The sequence below is a fragment of the Solenopsis invicta genome, chromosome 9 (genome assembly GCF_016802725.1).
Source record: "Solenopsis invicta isolate M01_SB chromosome 9, UNIL_Sinv_3.0, whole genome shotgun sequence".
Classification (NCBI taxonomy): domain Eukaryota; kingdom Metazoa; phylum Arthropoda; class Insecta; order Hymenoptera; family Formicidae; genus Solenopsis; species Solenopsis invicta.
The window spans coordinates 704,184-719,719 of record NC_052672.1 but is presented as its reverse complement, the minus strand read 5'-3'; positions in this window follow the sequence as shown (position 1 = coordinate 719,719).

Sequence of the window (15,536 nt, the reverse complement as noted above, 5' to 3'; positions counted from 1 at the left end):
ATCAGGTATTGTCCTGGCACAATTTATATGAAGAATTGCTTTGTTCATGTAATCGCGATTTGTTTATTTTTATAATAGAAAATAATTGTAAAGGAATGGTTTCCTATTTTGCGTTATGTCTTTCGATATTTTATATTTTTGGAATTATGTACATTCCACAGATCAAACATTGTGCTTGATTGTTAAGTTCGAGTGTGAATTATTTCTCTTCTCATTGACTCTCAGAACTTGTGGATACTTGAAGTTCTTTTCGTTTTGATTCTCCATTAAAAAAACTTAAATTAAATTAGGAAATCGCATGACAAGTCTAAGCTAAATCACTTGGAACATTTTATTGTTATTGTCGCCTTGTTAATGTCTATTTATATACTTATGACATTATTTTTATAATAAGTGTAAAATGTAACATTTTATTCCAAGGAGCAATAAAAACAAAATAGACTTCTGAATTGTGGATGAAGTTGACTTTAGAGATATGCTCAGTCGGGCATTCGCGGACGTTCGCGGATGTCCGCACCCAATTTTAGCGTTTTGTCGATTCTTGATGTAGTAAACGGGATTATGAGATGATCGTGAGCCATTTGCATTACAAATGTAAGACCGCTCTTGCGACTCTGTAACCTCATAATGAACGTTGCGTAATGCTTGCTAGCAGCAAATTAATTATTTTAAACCAAAGAAATTTTTAAAAATTATTTTTAATTAAAAAAAAATATGTATGTTTTATAAATGTTCTTAAAATCTTGTTTTGCAACACTGTTTTACGATACTTATTAATAAGATCTACAAAGAGTCATTAATTTGTGATTTTTTATAATTAAAAATGCCTTTTGTTGCATTAGCATTTCCTCCCTGCTCTCTCACAAACGCATTCTTTTTCTTTATTTCAGTAAATTGTAAATTATATTCGTTTTATATACTCGATGAACTTCTGTAGGGTGATTGATAGAACTATAGACTAGTCTTGGCTAACAAACTGGCGTTGGTAAGAAATGTGTCGCGATTAATATTTAATGAGTTATTTTAAAAAGACAAAATTCCACTAATCCCTTCTTTTCTCAATGTACGAAAATACTCATTTTATTAAGAAACATATAATATTATGTAAGCCAAAATTTTCGAAATTAATTTTCATTTTGGAAATAAATTTTAAGAGTGATATGTTCCACCATATAATTTACGTAATGAAACATTTGATTTTTAATTACTTTTAGCAATTAGGTTTCGTAAAAACGACACAATTGTTTACTTTTTCAAAAAAGCGAGATTGTTTCTCAAATGATTGATTATACAATAATAAATTGCTTCTTACTAATTTTAAAAGCCGTTACGAAATAGACGTAATTGTTACAGATGTAAGTAATACTCGTAAAATTTTAATCTTAATACGTTACGCGCGCGCGATATTCTCGTGTCAATATTTCTGAGAGATTTGCTTTAGAGATTTGCTAGAAAAGATTAGCTAACGAATTAACAATGCTAGTATAAAATAAATATGACTCTCTATTTATTTGTTTCTTTCGTCGTTCGATTTCGATTTGCATTTGAGATACGTAGTTCGATAGTTCAGCAAGTCGAGTTGTTTGTGATATACAACATCCTTTGTAGGATTCAATTAGGGAATCGCGATTGCTAAACCAGATCGCGGAACGCTTTTGGCAAGTGAAAGCCAAGGTTGATTAATTAATGCGATGGAACATTGCAAATAATTAAATATTCCCAGTCCCTTGGGCTATTCGTGTTTAGGAGGCAAATGACCGTAATTATATTTACGATTGTTATATCGATGGAGAGAAATTATATATTGATCGTATTACATATAGAGAATTACGTATGTCGTTCTTTAGGAATGACATTTAGTTCAAATTTTCCTAAATGTGTAATAATTTGAATCGAAATGTATTCTATATATTATACATTTGTATGTTACTAAATAAATTTTTTATAATCAGGGCTTATGTGCATATATATGTCTTAAACGACTTGTTACGAATGTACAATAGACAGAATTTAATATTATTCAAATGCTATTAGTAATACAAAATTATGTAAATTTTATATTTTCCTCTATATATATATATTTTTTTTTTTTTTTGTTAATACAGATCGGATTACACATTGAGCAAGAAATAAAATATATCTATAATCCACAGTGCAATTATAAATATTTTCAAGGGAATAAGCGTTCAACATAATATTCTAGAATCCTACAGTTCAACATTCCTACGTCACCAGGTTTCTCTTGTATACGATAGAAATCACGGATTTATAAAGCGATTTTTTTTTTTCCTAAGTCAGTGAGTGACAGAGAGACAGCGATGGAGGAAGAAATCGCTGACGTTTCCGATCGGCCAGAATAAGAATACAAGTCTTGGAAACGCGGCGGTATTTTTAGAGATTCTCTTCACCGATGCGGCACGGGATTATATAAAATGTTTCTACATAACCGGGAACTCTTTCTCCGCTTTGGCGGGGTGTCGGGGAAAAGCGCTTACTCGGCAGATTCGCGCGCGCTGGGCTAAAGCCCTCCTTTCTCTCGTATTTTTTCGTCGCTTGAGTTTTATCTGATAACGGCAAAAATATTTTTCGGCCTCGACCGCGGAAGGTGATACACGATCTTTTGTTGTCACAGCAGAAAGCCGAGGCAATAAATATCGATGTGAATTCGAGTCTCTATATATTTTTGCGATTAACTGTGTTTCGGATTTTCAACCCCGGCCATCGCAAACGAAAGTTTGCGTTTATGCGTAGAAAAAAAAGTTGATAAAATATTGAAATTCAAATTTCATTTAATTCATTAGGCAAAGTAAATTCTTCGCGTTATTTTCGCAACAGGAGAAACGTTGATTTGGATCATTGCATCCAAATTGCAACCTAGTTATCTCAATATTGGATCGTAAATAATCCAATAATTGCATAATACAAATAATTAAGGTTTCTATATCGGAGTGTGCAAATATTTGAATTTCAGAGTAGAACTGCGCCACCGCGTCCAAATATCCGAATATTCAAATGACTTCGAAATTCGGATTTATTTTATAGATTACGCATTTCGCTTTGCGGACATACGGAAACTTGTACTCTGTCTCTCTCTTTGATTCATCGCGCAACGTACCGCGGGAGATAATCACGGGAAAGCGCGAGTAGGCGCTTTCGAATGAGTTAATTCGTGAAGTGGCATTATTTCCGGCGAGATAGCCACGCTGCGGGGAGGGTCACTTCGTTATCGGGTAACGCGCGCAGTCAACAACGGCGACCTCCACGGCGCGGCGCAACGCTGGCAACTTAAATGCTGGCAACTTAAATATTTGTCGGAGATTATATTCATACCCCGGGTTCGCGGGGCGACTTTTTAATCAGCTTGTCGGCGTTCATGCTCGCCTTCTCTCTCCGCTTCTTCGTTCCGCCGAATTATCCCGCGGGCCCGCCGCCCACAGATTTTCATTTCAGATTTGGCTGCGGTACTCTCTCCGCGGACTCTGCGGAGAAAATAGAAGTCCTCTCCCTCTCTCACTCTGTTTTCCCCTCTATTTTCTCCTTTCTCTCTCTTTTTGATTTCAATCTGTTTGACGGTATACCATCTACCCCTCTCGTACCATAGCTGCTCTTAGCGTGTGGCGACGACGGCGTCTCTGTCCCAAGAAGACAACGAGACAAGCTCCATGACGCAGAGAGAGAGAGAGAGAGGGAGAGAGAGACGTACGTTATCGAATTGCGGCATCGCTCGAACATCCCGGCTTCATCCTATTTTCTCCCCGCGTTCGAGGCCGAGTCCTCCAGACTTACTGGTACCTTCGGAAGACTCCTCGAAGGTCGTCCAGACGTAATTGCAAAAATCACTCATGTTACCTCCTGGCTGGACGATCTATCTATCGGGTTTTCTATTCCGGGAAATCTTCGCGATCTCGATCTCTAATTTCCTTCGAGTGGACTGCCAATCTTATCACTTGATCTTGTATCTATTTACAAGAAATTTGTCATACAAATATGTAGTAATTCGAGTCAGTCGTATTTCTGACTCGTAATCAAAGGAGATTTCATCAAACATAAATAATTTGCATATATCGTCAAATATTGTTATATTTCTTTCGCGAGAGAGAAAGAGCGGGAGATGGGAGTAAAGCAACGTGCTAATGTTATTTTATTTGGAAATTATTTAAATGAAATATCCGACGTGTAGACGTAATAACTAGATTTCGTTAAACGTATAAAAACAAAATGTGGGTCCTAAAAATATTAATTATGTCGAAAATTTGTTTATCAGTTTTAGATTAACAACAAGTTGTTACGACACCTTAATTTTATTTGCAAGCTATTTATATAAAAAGCGTAAAACGTGAGATGGAATGCACGACATTGTTTAATTAATTTCGGCTACAAGTTAGAAGTATCATTTACAGATATTGTCTTTTTAACGTATCTGAAATCGATACCATCGTATCGCAAAATAATGGCACGTGATTATAACTGGGAAAATATTTCAGAGGTGGGTGTATACTGCACTATCGCAGCAGGTTATTATTACCCGATCGTGAGACCGTAAAATTCGATCTTGCGAACGAAATTGCGATCGGCGGGGAGACTTTTCGAAATGCGTGCAACTAGGACGTTCTCGGGTTGCCATCTAATGGCTGGAAAGTTTATCGGAAATAAATATTTTTTGCCTCTGTAGTCGCGTGTACATTTACGGCGAGAGCGGTAAGTGAGGCGATATCGGTATCGCCTGCACGGCCTGCATCGATTCGATGAAACATTCCCGCGAAACATTACCTTTCTTTCAATGGAGCTTAATGCACAGATCCACCCCCGTGGGCTTCGGTTTTCGATCGTGAGAGTTCTCCTCCGCCTTTATCCTACCCTACCTTTTATCGTTTTCCCTCTGGCAGCAGGTTGGCGTCTCTCGGCAAAGCGCTTAATCCTCCAACGAGTCGAAAACCCCGATGGTATTACCGCAAACGTTGATTTGTGGTAGCGCCACCGGACATTATTTATAATTATGCGGGTATTAATAGTCGAGCTTGTATCTTTGTGTATGGCATTTACTCCCTCGGCCCTATCTTTCTTCGTCCATTCTCATCGCTCTTCTTCGCCTTGTCTGTTTTTCATAAATATGATGTCGTCTTTAGAACGGGATTTATATCAAGTGTCACGATGTAGAAAGAAAATTTCATCTTTTTAATAATACATTAGTTTATCAATTTTGTACAGTCGATTATTTATTAACTTTTATCCGAGTAATTTATCAATGTAAACAGGCAAGTAGCTAGTATCCATCAGATTTCTAACTAATCTAATATTGCATATAATATTTAAATTGTTGTATTAAATAAATTATTAATAACATTTAAATTGTTAATAACATTTAAATTATTAATAACATTTAAATTGTTAATTATATTTAAATATATGAATTAATACAATTAATGCATATTTTATTTAATTTTAGAAACTGCCTTTACCAGACCTTGCTTGCTTGGTTAAATACTCTCGTTATTATGTTATTACAGTATGTACACTGATATTTTACAGTTTTCTTTATGAGAAACAATTATGTCTTATGATAAATAATAATTAATAATTGTAGTCATTACAAATTATTGTAAAAAAACCATGATCTGGCCTTGCTCGTACACGCGTGGTATTAAAAAGTTTTGCATATTATTTAATAAATTAATATGCAACACATTTTCCATGTTTTTATAGCATTTCAAATACATGGCAGATTACAAATTTAAAATATGTTCAGTCGCATTCAGAAATAGAAACAATGTTACATGGTCCATTTGCTTTGGAGCCGACATTTGAATAGTTGGAAAATCGAACGTGCACGATACGATTATAATAATTATTCGTTTCTTGTCGTTCCGCTCGATCGTGGACGGCTTTCAGGCTGCATTTTAAACTCCGGAACTTCTTGCATATGTATGAGTCACCGGGTTTCTTTTTCGCCCTTTCCCCGCGTTTCCCGCGTTGTTCGCGTTATTCGTCGCGTCCGCTCGTCTCCGCTCGACGAAAGCGCGGAGAGTATCGAAAACGATGGAAAACCACGCGCCGTGCGAGCGCGTAGGTCTCGGATCTGCGAATACGTTATTTCTTCGGACTGTTATTTTCACGGCGAAATTCACGGATATGGCGCATAGATAACGGAACCAGATTTCGCCGTCGCGCCATACCTTACCGCGGAATAATACCTTACCGTCGTATAACTCACTACCAGCGAACCGATATTTTTGTCCGAGAGCCACGCACGGTGTCGGACGCGTCTGCTGCAGTTCTCTGCTTTTCTACTTGCGCCTGCTGTTCGCCGCATTGCCGATGGACGAATTTTCGAGGTCTAAGGAGGTCCTCCAGTCTTTTCACATAATGTAAAAACTTGATTAAATTTTGAGAATAAGTTTATGATTAAAGAGTGGGGAGGGGTATTCTCGTTTGAAAGGTCGAAAAAAGGTGCATTTCAGGAACATTTTTAAGGAAGATGCAAAAATGAATCAATATCAAACTTTGTATATTATTTTACTACAATTTCAATAATACTTTAATATCTTTTAAATTAAAAAAAGTATTTCTTTCGTATCTAATACACTAATCATTGACAGCTTGACGAAAAGTGCATAAAGGCGGTGGAATAAATGGTAGCTTTCTCTCTCTTCTGAATTTAAAATAAAAAGCCAAAACTTTTTTTATTCAAAAGAGATGCGTGGCTATCGTTAGAACTATATTAAATAAAATTTTCAAAGACCAAATTTTTTTACTTGCCGTGAAAATCTTGCAATTGTTTCTTTTTTTTATAAAAATAATAAGTAGTAATGATTCTAGTTTCAACGAAAGGACAAAAAATGTATACTTGTAAATAATTTATGTCGATATTTCTAATCATTTTCAAGAAATTTGTCCCACAGTAAAATATGGTTTTGAGAAAAATAGTTTCAAAGTTTTCAGTAATCTCTTTATACATTGCATGTTATTCTTATTCCTTGCAGCTAATTAACAATTTCAGGTCATATAAAAACCCTGTATTTTTTTAATTAATATTTATTTTTCAAATATTTTTGATATTCTGGCTTCTTTTGTCGCCTGTAGTGAGCGCTGCGCTGCTACTTGTGACGAACTTTATATCTTTTGTCGGTGAATATCTTTGTTGGCAGTCTAATTTTGACTTTTATTGCTTCATTTTCAAATTCTTTTTAAGATTGCAATGATAGCAATATATGTATGCTGTTCAATGTTCAGTGATGAATTGACTTAATAGAACCGTACGCTCCATCTCAAATCTTCTCTCATGAAAAAAATTCAGGTCATATATACTGTTTTACCCAACCGTTTTACTGTTATTACCCAATTAGGCGTTAGCAGTCTGAAATAACACTCAAATTAATCCTCAAATGGGAGGTTTATTCGGGACTTAGCTCTCAATTTGAGTGTCATTTCGTATCGCTAATGTCTAGTTGGATGTATTTTTTCGTTAAGAGTTATTTCATGGTTATGTGTAATTTGAAACAAATTAGTGTGAACAGTGTAATATAATTATGAACAGCGCATATCATCATAATGACTTAAGCATTTATAAACGTTTTTTCTATTCGAAAGCATCCGATAATAAACATCGTACTTAAATCGAACGCTTCGATTTTGATTTAAGATGAGTCGCTTGTTTTTTTTCTTTTTACCTATAATTTTAAATTAACATCATATATTGACACATATTAAGGAATACGTTCAAATAAAATTTTGAATAATAATTTTTTTAAATTTTTAGTACAGTTTTCTTTTAATAATTCTTATTTAAATATTAAGTTTTAGGGAAAGAAGAGTTTTAAGTAATTTAATCGCAATCAAGATATAAGAATTTTTAAAAATTATATTCTTAAGAAAAGCTGGAGTTTATAAAGAACATTTTGGAATTAAATGAATGAAATTGTATCATTTTTGTGTAAAAGTATAAAATGTTCATGAATTATAATTCTCTTGAAATAAGACGTTACTAATGGAAATGCAGCAACGTTCGATGTTACTACATTTAAATCGTTCTTATAAACAATGCTCTTTCAATTTTTTTCCACATTAACATTTATTAATATTATAACAAAATATTTTTAAATAACAAATTATCGTTTTCATTGTTTAATTTTGTTTATTATTTATTAATTTGAAGATGGCAGTATCAAGAGCATCGAGATTCAAAGATATGTATGGATAAAATGTCCCTCACCCTCATTTTTTTTTTTTTTTATTGGAGAACCTCATTAATATATGCACGAATCAAATTTTTATACTAGTCTTCTTTTATTTTAAAAGAAAACACAATTACTTTTGTATTTGTATAGTTTTACAATGAAAAGACGTGCTTATAATTTAATTCTGAAAGTGGCACACACAATGGCAGCAAGATAGAAAAGTGAATGTAGCCGTTTTACCAAATTTTTAAAGTTTGTCACTTTATTATTAGATGCGCCTCTTCGACAAAGCGCTCCAACGTTTCGATGGGCGCGCTTAAATATTTAGAGTTAAGTTGCGCCTCGTAAAATGTTAACAAGCACGGGAAGCTGGTAATGAAAATGGCTGTTGCTTCGCTTCCGCCTTTCTTCCTCAACTTGGCGTATTATGTATTTTGCTGCGCCAGGCCGAGGGTGCCAGTCTTCTGTCACATTGCAAAAGACCAAAACAAATTAGTGGATGTAATGTAATTGCACAGCGCCAATTTATTTCCGCTGCGCGGCGAAGCGCAACTTCGCGTTTCGGGCATTCCGCCGTAAATGAAATTAAGATCAGCACGAAACGGGGAACGGTCGCGATTCATACGCGGAGATAACGAAGCGATATCGTACCTCTGCGAGTTAGGTGAAATGTCAGTGGAGGAAAAATGAGTCCGACAATCTCTTGCCTATAATACCGCGAGTCGGAAACGATTGGTCTTGATTGAATTGTACATACAGAATTGATTCCCTGTCGATATCCACCGCATTCGCTTTTCCTGACATTCAGATTAAATAACGTGATCTATTTCCTTATTCTAGGTACGAGCTGTCCGCATCTTTCCTCTATCGACAGCAAATTCTTTGACGAATATTGAATAGACTCTTTGTTGTATGCTGGAATATTTCTTTAGACTTTTATTCCTTTTTATTCTTTAATGCTTGATATCTTGTCAATTAATATTATTAACGATGAAAAATGGGGAGGTGTGTTGCGCACTTGTATTATAACAACAAATTATAGAAAGATTAGTGTCAAGTTAAAGCCAATATATTCCTAACAGTTATTGTATCGTATGTTGTGTAAGCAAGAAATCTTACATTTAAAGGATTTAATAATCTTAAATTTTAGCAAACTATATGTATAAAAGTTCAATATTATAATAATTATCTAAGAGCGCGGGGTGATTATTTTCATAATAACAATATTAAAAAATTCTAATTCTCAATTTAAAAATATTGTTATTTTCCGATATCTTTTCCTCTTCATTTATTATTGAATAAAGATGAATATATTTCCTTTGATGAAAAGAATTACATACAAAATTTCATCATATTAGCAAAATTGTGTCTGTTTTCTTTTATCAAACTCTTTAAAAAGAATTTTATATCAAACTTTATTTTTATCAAACTCTTTAAAAAGAATTTTATATTTTTGCGTGTATATGAGACAGTGATCGTTAAATAGAAAATCTAATTATTTTTTGTATTATTTTTTGAAAGTAAGGAGAACATTATCTGACTTTACAAAGAGATGCAACGGTTTTGGGCCTTATTCAAGATTTTCAAGTAATCTCTAACCTTTAATTTTATTCAAGAGCTCTTAAATATACTTGAAGAAATTATCCCTTCAAGCGCACTCGTTTCACATTCGCGACTGAGACATTCGCGTTGCTCGAATGCACAGCTTTTATGGCAGCGTTTTCGCGATCGTTTCGAGATCCCGGAAAAATCGTGATGGTAAATGAGTAGTAATTTATTAAGTTCTCTCGGGGAGATTAAATAGAAACTGTGCCGAGGAACGGATCGAAGATGTTTACGGGATTCGATAGCGACGCGACGCGCGACCGAGCCAGGCCGCGAATTGGAATTCCCCACCTAATAAATCACCGTTATATATGTGCGAACACGACGACGATGTATTCACGGAGCTCTCGCCATTTCCGTATCCCGATATTCATTGCTCGACATGAGCCACGTCTAGTTATAGACTCGCCGAGAAAGCGAACACTGTTTCGCACTGGGATGCATAGGATGAGGCATATATAAACTCACAAATTAATCATTTCTAGAGCATCGAATATAAAAAAAGGTATAGCGAGTAAAAGGACAGATTTTTTTTTGCTAGGAAGGAAAATTAATTTAATTAATGTTGAATCAATGGAATTGAGTTTGAAAATTGGGTTACATTAAATCGGCAGTGAATTTTGTGGAAGCGTAAAAAAGTTGAGTGCATTCGCAATTATGACGCGCGACTTTAGCTACTCCGCCTCCATCATTGCACTTTTTCGGCATTTAATAAATTAACTGTCAATTAGCTTCATCCGCTCGTCAATTGCGCTTGTGCGCTACTGAATAGCCTGCAAGTCGAATTGTATTTAATTTCTTTTTAATAATTCAATTTTCTAAATTGTACACGTTTAAATATAATCAATATATAAATTTAAATATAAATTAACGATTTATATAAATTCCCGAAGAATAAAGCAATTGAAATGTAAATATTATCGTGGATGAATTTATATAAAATCGAGGTGGGAAAGGATAGAATTGAGGATAGATAGGTACATTTTAATATTTAAGATAATATAATTTTGCTCTTTCTTGCGTGGATTAAATGCATGTTGTGTTTCGAAGTAATACCACAATAAATAACGCCTGGATTCCGGAACGTTTTTCAAAGCCTATCCATTCGCAAAATCGCGTTTGGGACACTCCGGAGAGAAACTCGTAAACCACGGCCGTGTTTCTTGCTTCGTCATTCCCTCGACACCAACCCCCTTTCAGCCGTTGTTGTCGACATTCTGATTTGCCGTTAAAGATGGCCCGGCGCTATCTTAATGGATATCTAGCCAGCTTCCCGTATCCGCGCCATGACATACGCGGCACCCTTCGAAACTTCCCCTTCGATGTTTCCAATTGTCACCGACGACTGAAAATTTCTTAGACTGAACCCGTTTCGGGCAATAAATTACACCGAAATAATGGATTCGGAAAATTTATAAGATTTACGTTGCTTCGAGATTAGATAATGCGTCATCGGTTTCGCCGACTAACTGATCGTCACAGTTTCCTCTGAAATCATTTGGATTTTAAACACTCACCCCGACGTGCGCGTGTGCGCGTGTGCTGTTAATATTATCCATTTTCCATCCATTTCCGCGCGGTCAAAATTTCCGATATCGGCTCGGATGTTACGATTTCGATATTAAATTCCCGCTAACGGAAAAAAAATGTATCTATAAAAAAAAATTGGAGTGTGCCGCGTGTCAGATGTAATACATTCGATAGATTTGCGAATTAAGAACTGTAACTTCGTTTAAAAGCTGATACATTCGTTCTAAAGTGACAAAATTGGCACGCCGTTGACAGTAACAGGAATAAAGGTTCTTTGTTTTTAGATTTCTTGCCGTGTATTTTTAAAATTAGTACACACGGGCATTTGGAATAAATTAATCAGCGAGGATTAATAAATCTATCGAGCAGTTTATTTAGTTATTTTCATTCGATGTACGCTTTAATGAATTTATATTAATTCATACAATAATTACTAATATTGGCGATGAATTAATTAGTTTAGAATAAATATATGCATACGTGTTTACGCTCTGCCGAATATTCCGCCGTCTGAAAATGTTTCGGAAAAGATTGGAAAGCAACGGAAACTAATATTTCCAAACGCAGTCTAGGAAGGACGTGTGTACGATCCATCGCGGTTGAATTGTTTCGACGAAAGTCGAATTGGAGGGTATGTATATGTATGTGTGCGTGACGGTGTCGTCGATGACGACGTAGGGATAACAGTGGGTGATTTCATCCGCGATAGGTGTATACCTTTTATCCGCTATGCAGAGCGGTCGTATTAAAATGTAAATGCGGGGTAGCTAGTTATTATGCGGAGCGACCGATGCGATCTCCACCGGCGGCGATGCGACCCCCGTCGTCGTCCTCGTGTGTGCCTCGTGCTATACCCCTCGTCGTCGTCCTCGTAAACACCCGATAATGGTGAAACCGTGTAGCCGGCTATCCGCCACCGTGCGAACGCTCCGAGAAACGTAGGTCGATGTGACAGGGAGGGGATTCACACGGTTCTCCTGTGATCGCGCGCGATCGAAAAAAAGTCCAAGTGTCTCGTACCTCTTTCGCGGCATGATCCCTGGAGCACGAATCCTCCGATTCGGAGTAGCGAGTTTAAGAGCCAGCGGAGGTGTCCATTTTCCAATCGGAACGTCGAAATTGTTCAATGAATGAATAATAAATGAAATACTTTATATAAAGACCGCTTATGACGGCTTCGAATATATTTCATTATTTTTCGATACCGTAGCGTATCGTTCATTTGTTCTCTCACAGAAATACCCGTACATGTTCAAAAACCTATTGTTGCGAAGCTGTTCGCGAATGATTTAGTTCCGTCCCTAGAGGCGATTCTCGTGTCGGATTCGTTAAAGCCATCGGTACGTGTACAATACATACATGTACATGCATGTGTGTGCGTGTGTGTGTGTCCGTCCATCGAAAAGGACGCCGTTCTGCTAGCCGGCGCCGAATGGTTTATCTGTTCGTGTTGAACGAGGAGTTGCGTTTCCGGAAGGTTTGTATCGCGGGGAATCGAATTTTCGTGCACTGCGTTTTACGCGTTCGGGGACGTTAAGTGCGGCAGATCGATGTTACACGACGACGGTACATAACATACAACGGCCGTTGTAAAGATATATTATCCGCCGTTGAATTTGCTCGTAGTGCCGATACGGCCGCCGAGAAAAACGTTCCGACACCAACGACTTTCCTGGCAAACCGACTTCCTACATTGTACGGTGTCGCATCGAGGAGATTAAGCGGAAAGCGCTCCTTGGAAAACGGATGCATGCGAATGCATTGCGCGCGTCCAATCATGCGGAGTTCTCCTTTCTTTGGAAATTGAACCCACAATTTTAGTTTTATGGTAGCAACTGTCAAGGGTTTCAATCCATTTTAATTATAATAAAACGTAGACGCCTGTGTGTTTTAAGGAGGTTTTCGAGTTTAATCCTTAAACTGTAACGCTCGAAAAAAATCATACTATTAGTAAATAGCGGCCTGATAGATCGCTATCACGTTTTCGCTAATTTTATAAGTTCTTTACAATGAAAAATGTATATGTTCAATTGTTCTGAACACTTGTAAATAAGAGAAGTGGAGAAAGATGTTTTAATGTAAGGATTAGCAAAAGAAATTTGTATACAAGATGTCTTTCAAGTCTATAGAATTTTAGCCAATATATTTCGGAAACGGTTCAAAATTATGAAAAACCGCGAAATACATGTTTGAGAGATTATTTCTTAAGGGGGTTATACACAAATTGCCTTCTTCAAGGAGTGTTCCTGCAGAACTTTAACTCAAATATTTCAAATGTAACTTTCCATAATATATCATTTGAAAGAGCACAAAAAAAAAGAAAAGTTTTGGTACAAAACCAAAGGTTGATACGTTAATTTAATCCGTTCGGGACTTATTTAGGGTCAAAGTTCGGAAAAGACAAATTTTCAAAAAATTGTTACTTTTATTTGGAAAATTTTAAAAAATTCTGAGAAAGTTGAACCATAAAAGTTTTTCTCACATTAATATATAACATCACAGTAAATAAGAGTTAAAATGTGTAAATAAGACGTAGATGAAGAAATACATACATACATGCCCAGTACTGTGAAAAGGTAATGTAAACGGTAAACCCTAGTTTGTGGGACCGCTACAATTTTTCAACGTTTCACATTACACGTTTCTAACAAGTGATAATGTGACCACTGCAGTGTGGGAACAGATGGAACACGAAGGTACTATGAGGTTAGAGCATTTCTTGTGGATGTCAAGGAAATTATTAAACAAGTTTTCAATAGCGGTCTCTAATGGCGGTATTATAGTTTAATAGTTAAAAAATTAAATTTATTCGTAATTTATTATTCATATATATCTTTTAACACAGAAGCTTTTGATATTATCATCTTTAAAATAATAAATAATGAACAAAATTTAAGTAATAAAAGCAACAATTTGTTATTGTATTTAACAATATTTTTTTATAAATAATAAATATTGATGTAAAAAAATTGAAATAAAATTTTTTGGATCAAGTAATTATTTAAATGTAGTAACAAGCGATATTGTTACATTGCGATATTATTAGTATCGTGACATACTTGAGAGCTTAAAGAGATTACATAATTTGTAATAATTTGATACTTTTATACAAAAATGATATGATAAAACTTTATTTTGTAATTCTAAAATGTTTTTTAATCTGTAATTTTTTTGCAAATATAATTTTTTTAAATTCTTATATCTTACAATGAAAAATTATTACAGCGTGTGAATAACATAAGAAATAAGGAGAAAGTATCATTTCTCGGTCGAAATGGATTTTGGTGCTTAATAATCCTTATATTTTGTTTGTGATTAGATTATTTAAAACTTTTCAATCCATAAGATTTAATGTTATTTTATAAAGTTATTTAAAGGAAATTGTGATTAACAAATTTGAAAAATTTCAGGAATGTCTATACAGTATCCTAAAATTACCGGATGTCCATATAAGAGCAGATTCTTTGGAATATTCCAACACTATTTTAATACGAAATGTTGAGGCTACAATAGTTTTTAAATGATAGTAAGTTAAATTATAACAGTTTTTAAAGTATGATAATATAAACGGTTAAAATTTACGAGCCGTATAGATGACATTTTGCGCTCTTGAAAAACATAGTGTTATGACAAATAATGAGAAGTCAAACGAATCGGGCCTTTCGACATCACTCAGATTTCATAGAAAACACAGTGATATATTTATTAAAAAATTATTTCCATACGGTATCCATTTATACATTATACATATATAATATAATAATATATATAATATTAAAACACATCGAAGTATTAATTCAGTATCGAAATATTATAACCATGTTTATTTGCCTTCTATAAGGATGATTGTAAATTTTGAAATTTTAATGGATTCCGGCAAACTGTAATGCATAATCTATGTGCCTAAGGCATAAATTGTATATTAAATATTATTTTATTAAAGATATAAACATTATTACTAAATTAATAAAAAAATATTGGATTAATTCTAATAATTTTGTTATATATACTGTGTGCATTTTACATAACGTATCGAAAATGATATACATTAAATTCGAAAATGATATACATTAAATTAAAAAGTATAAGGTTTTTAATAGTATTTAATAATTACAATTTGGTATTTATAAATAATTTATTACGGATAAACTTGTATTTTTGTTATATGTAAAAATTGTGTATATTAATTTATGTTTTCGATGAATTTTGACGTACATATGTGTTTTG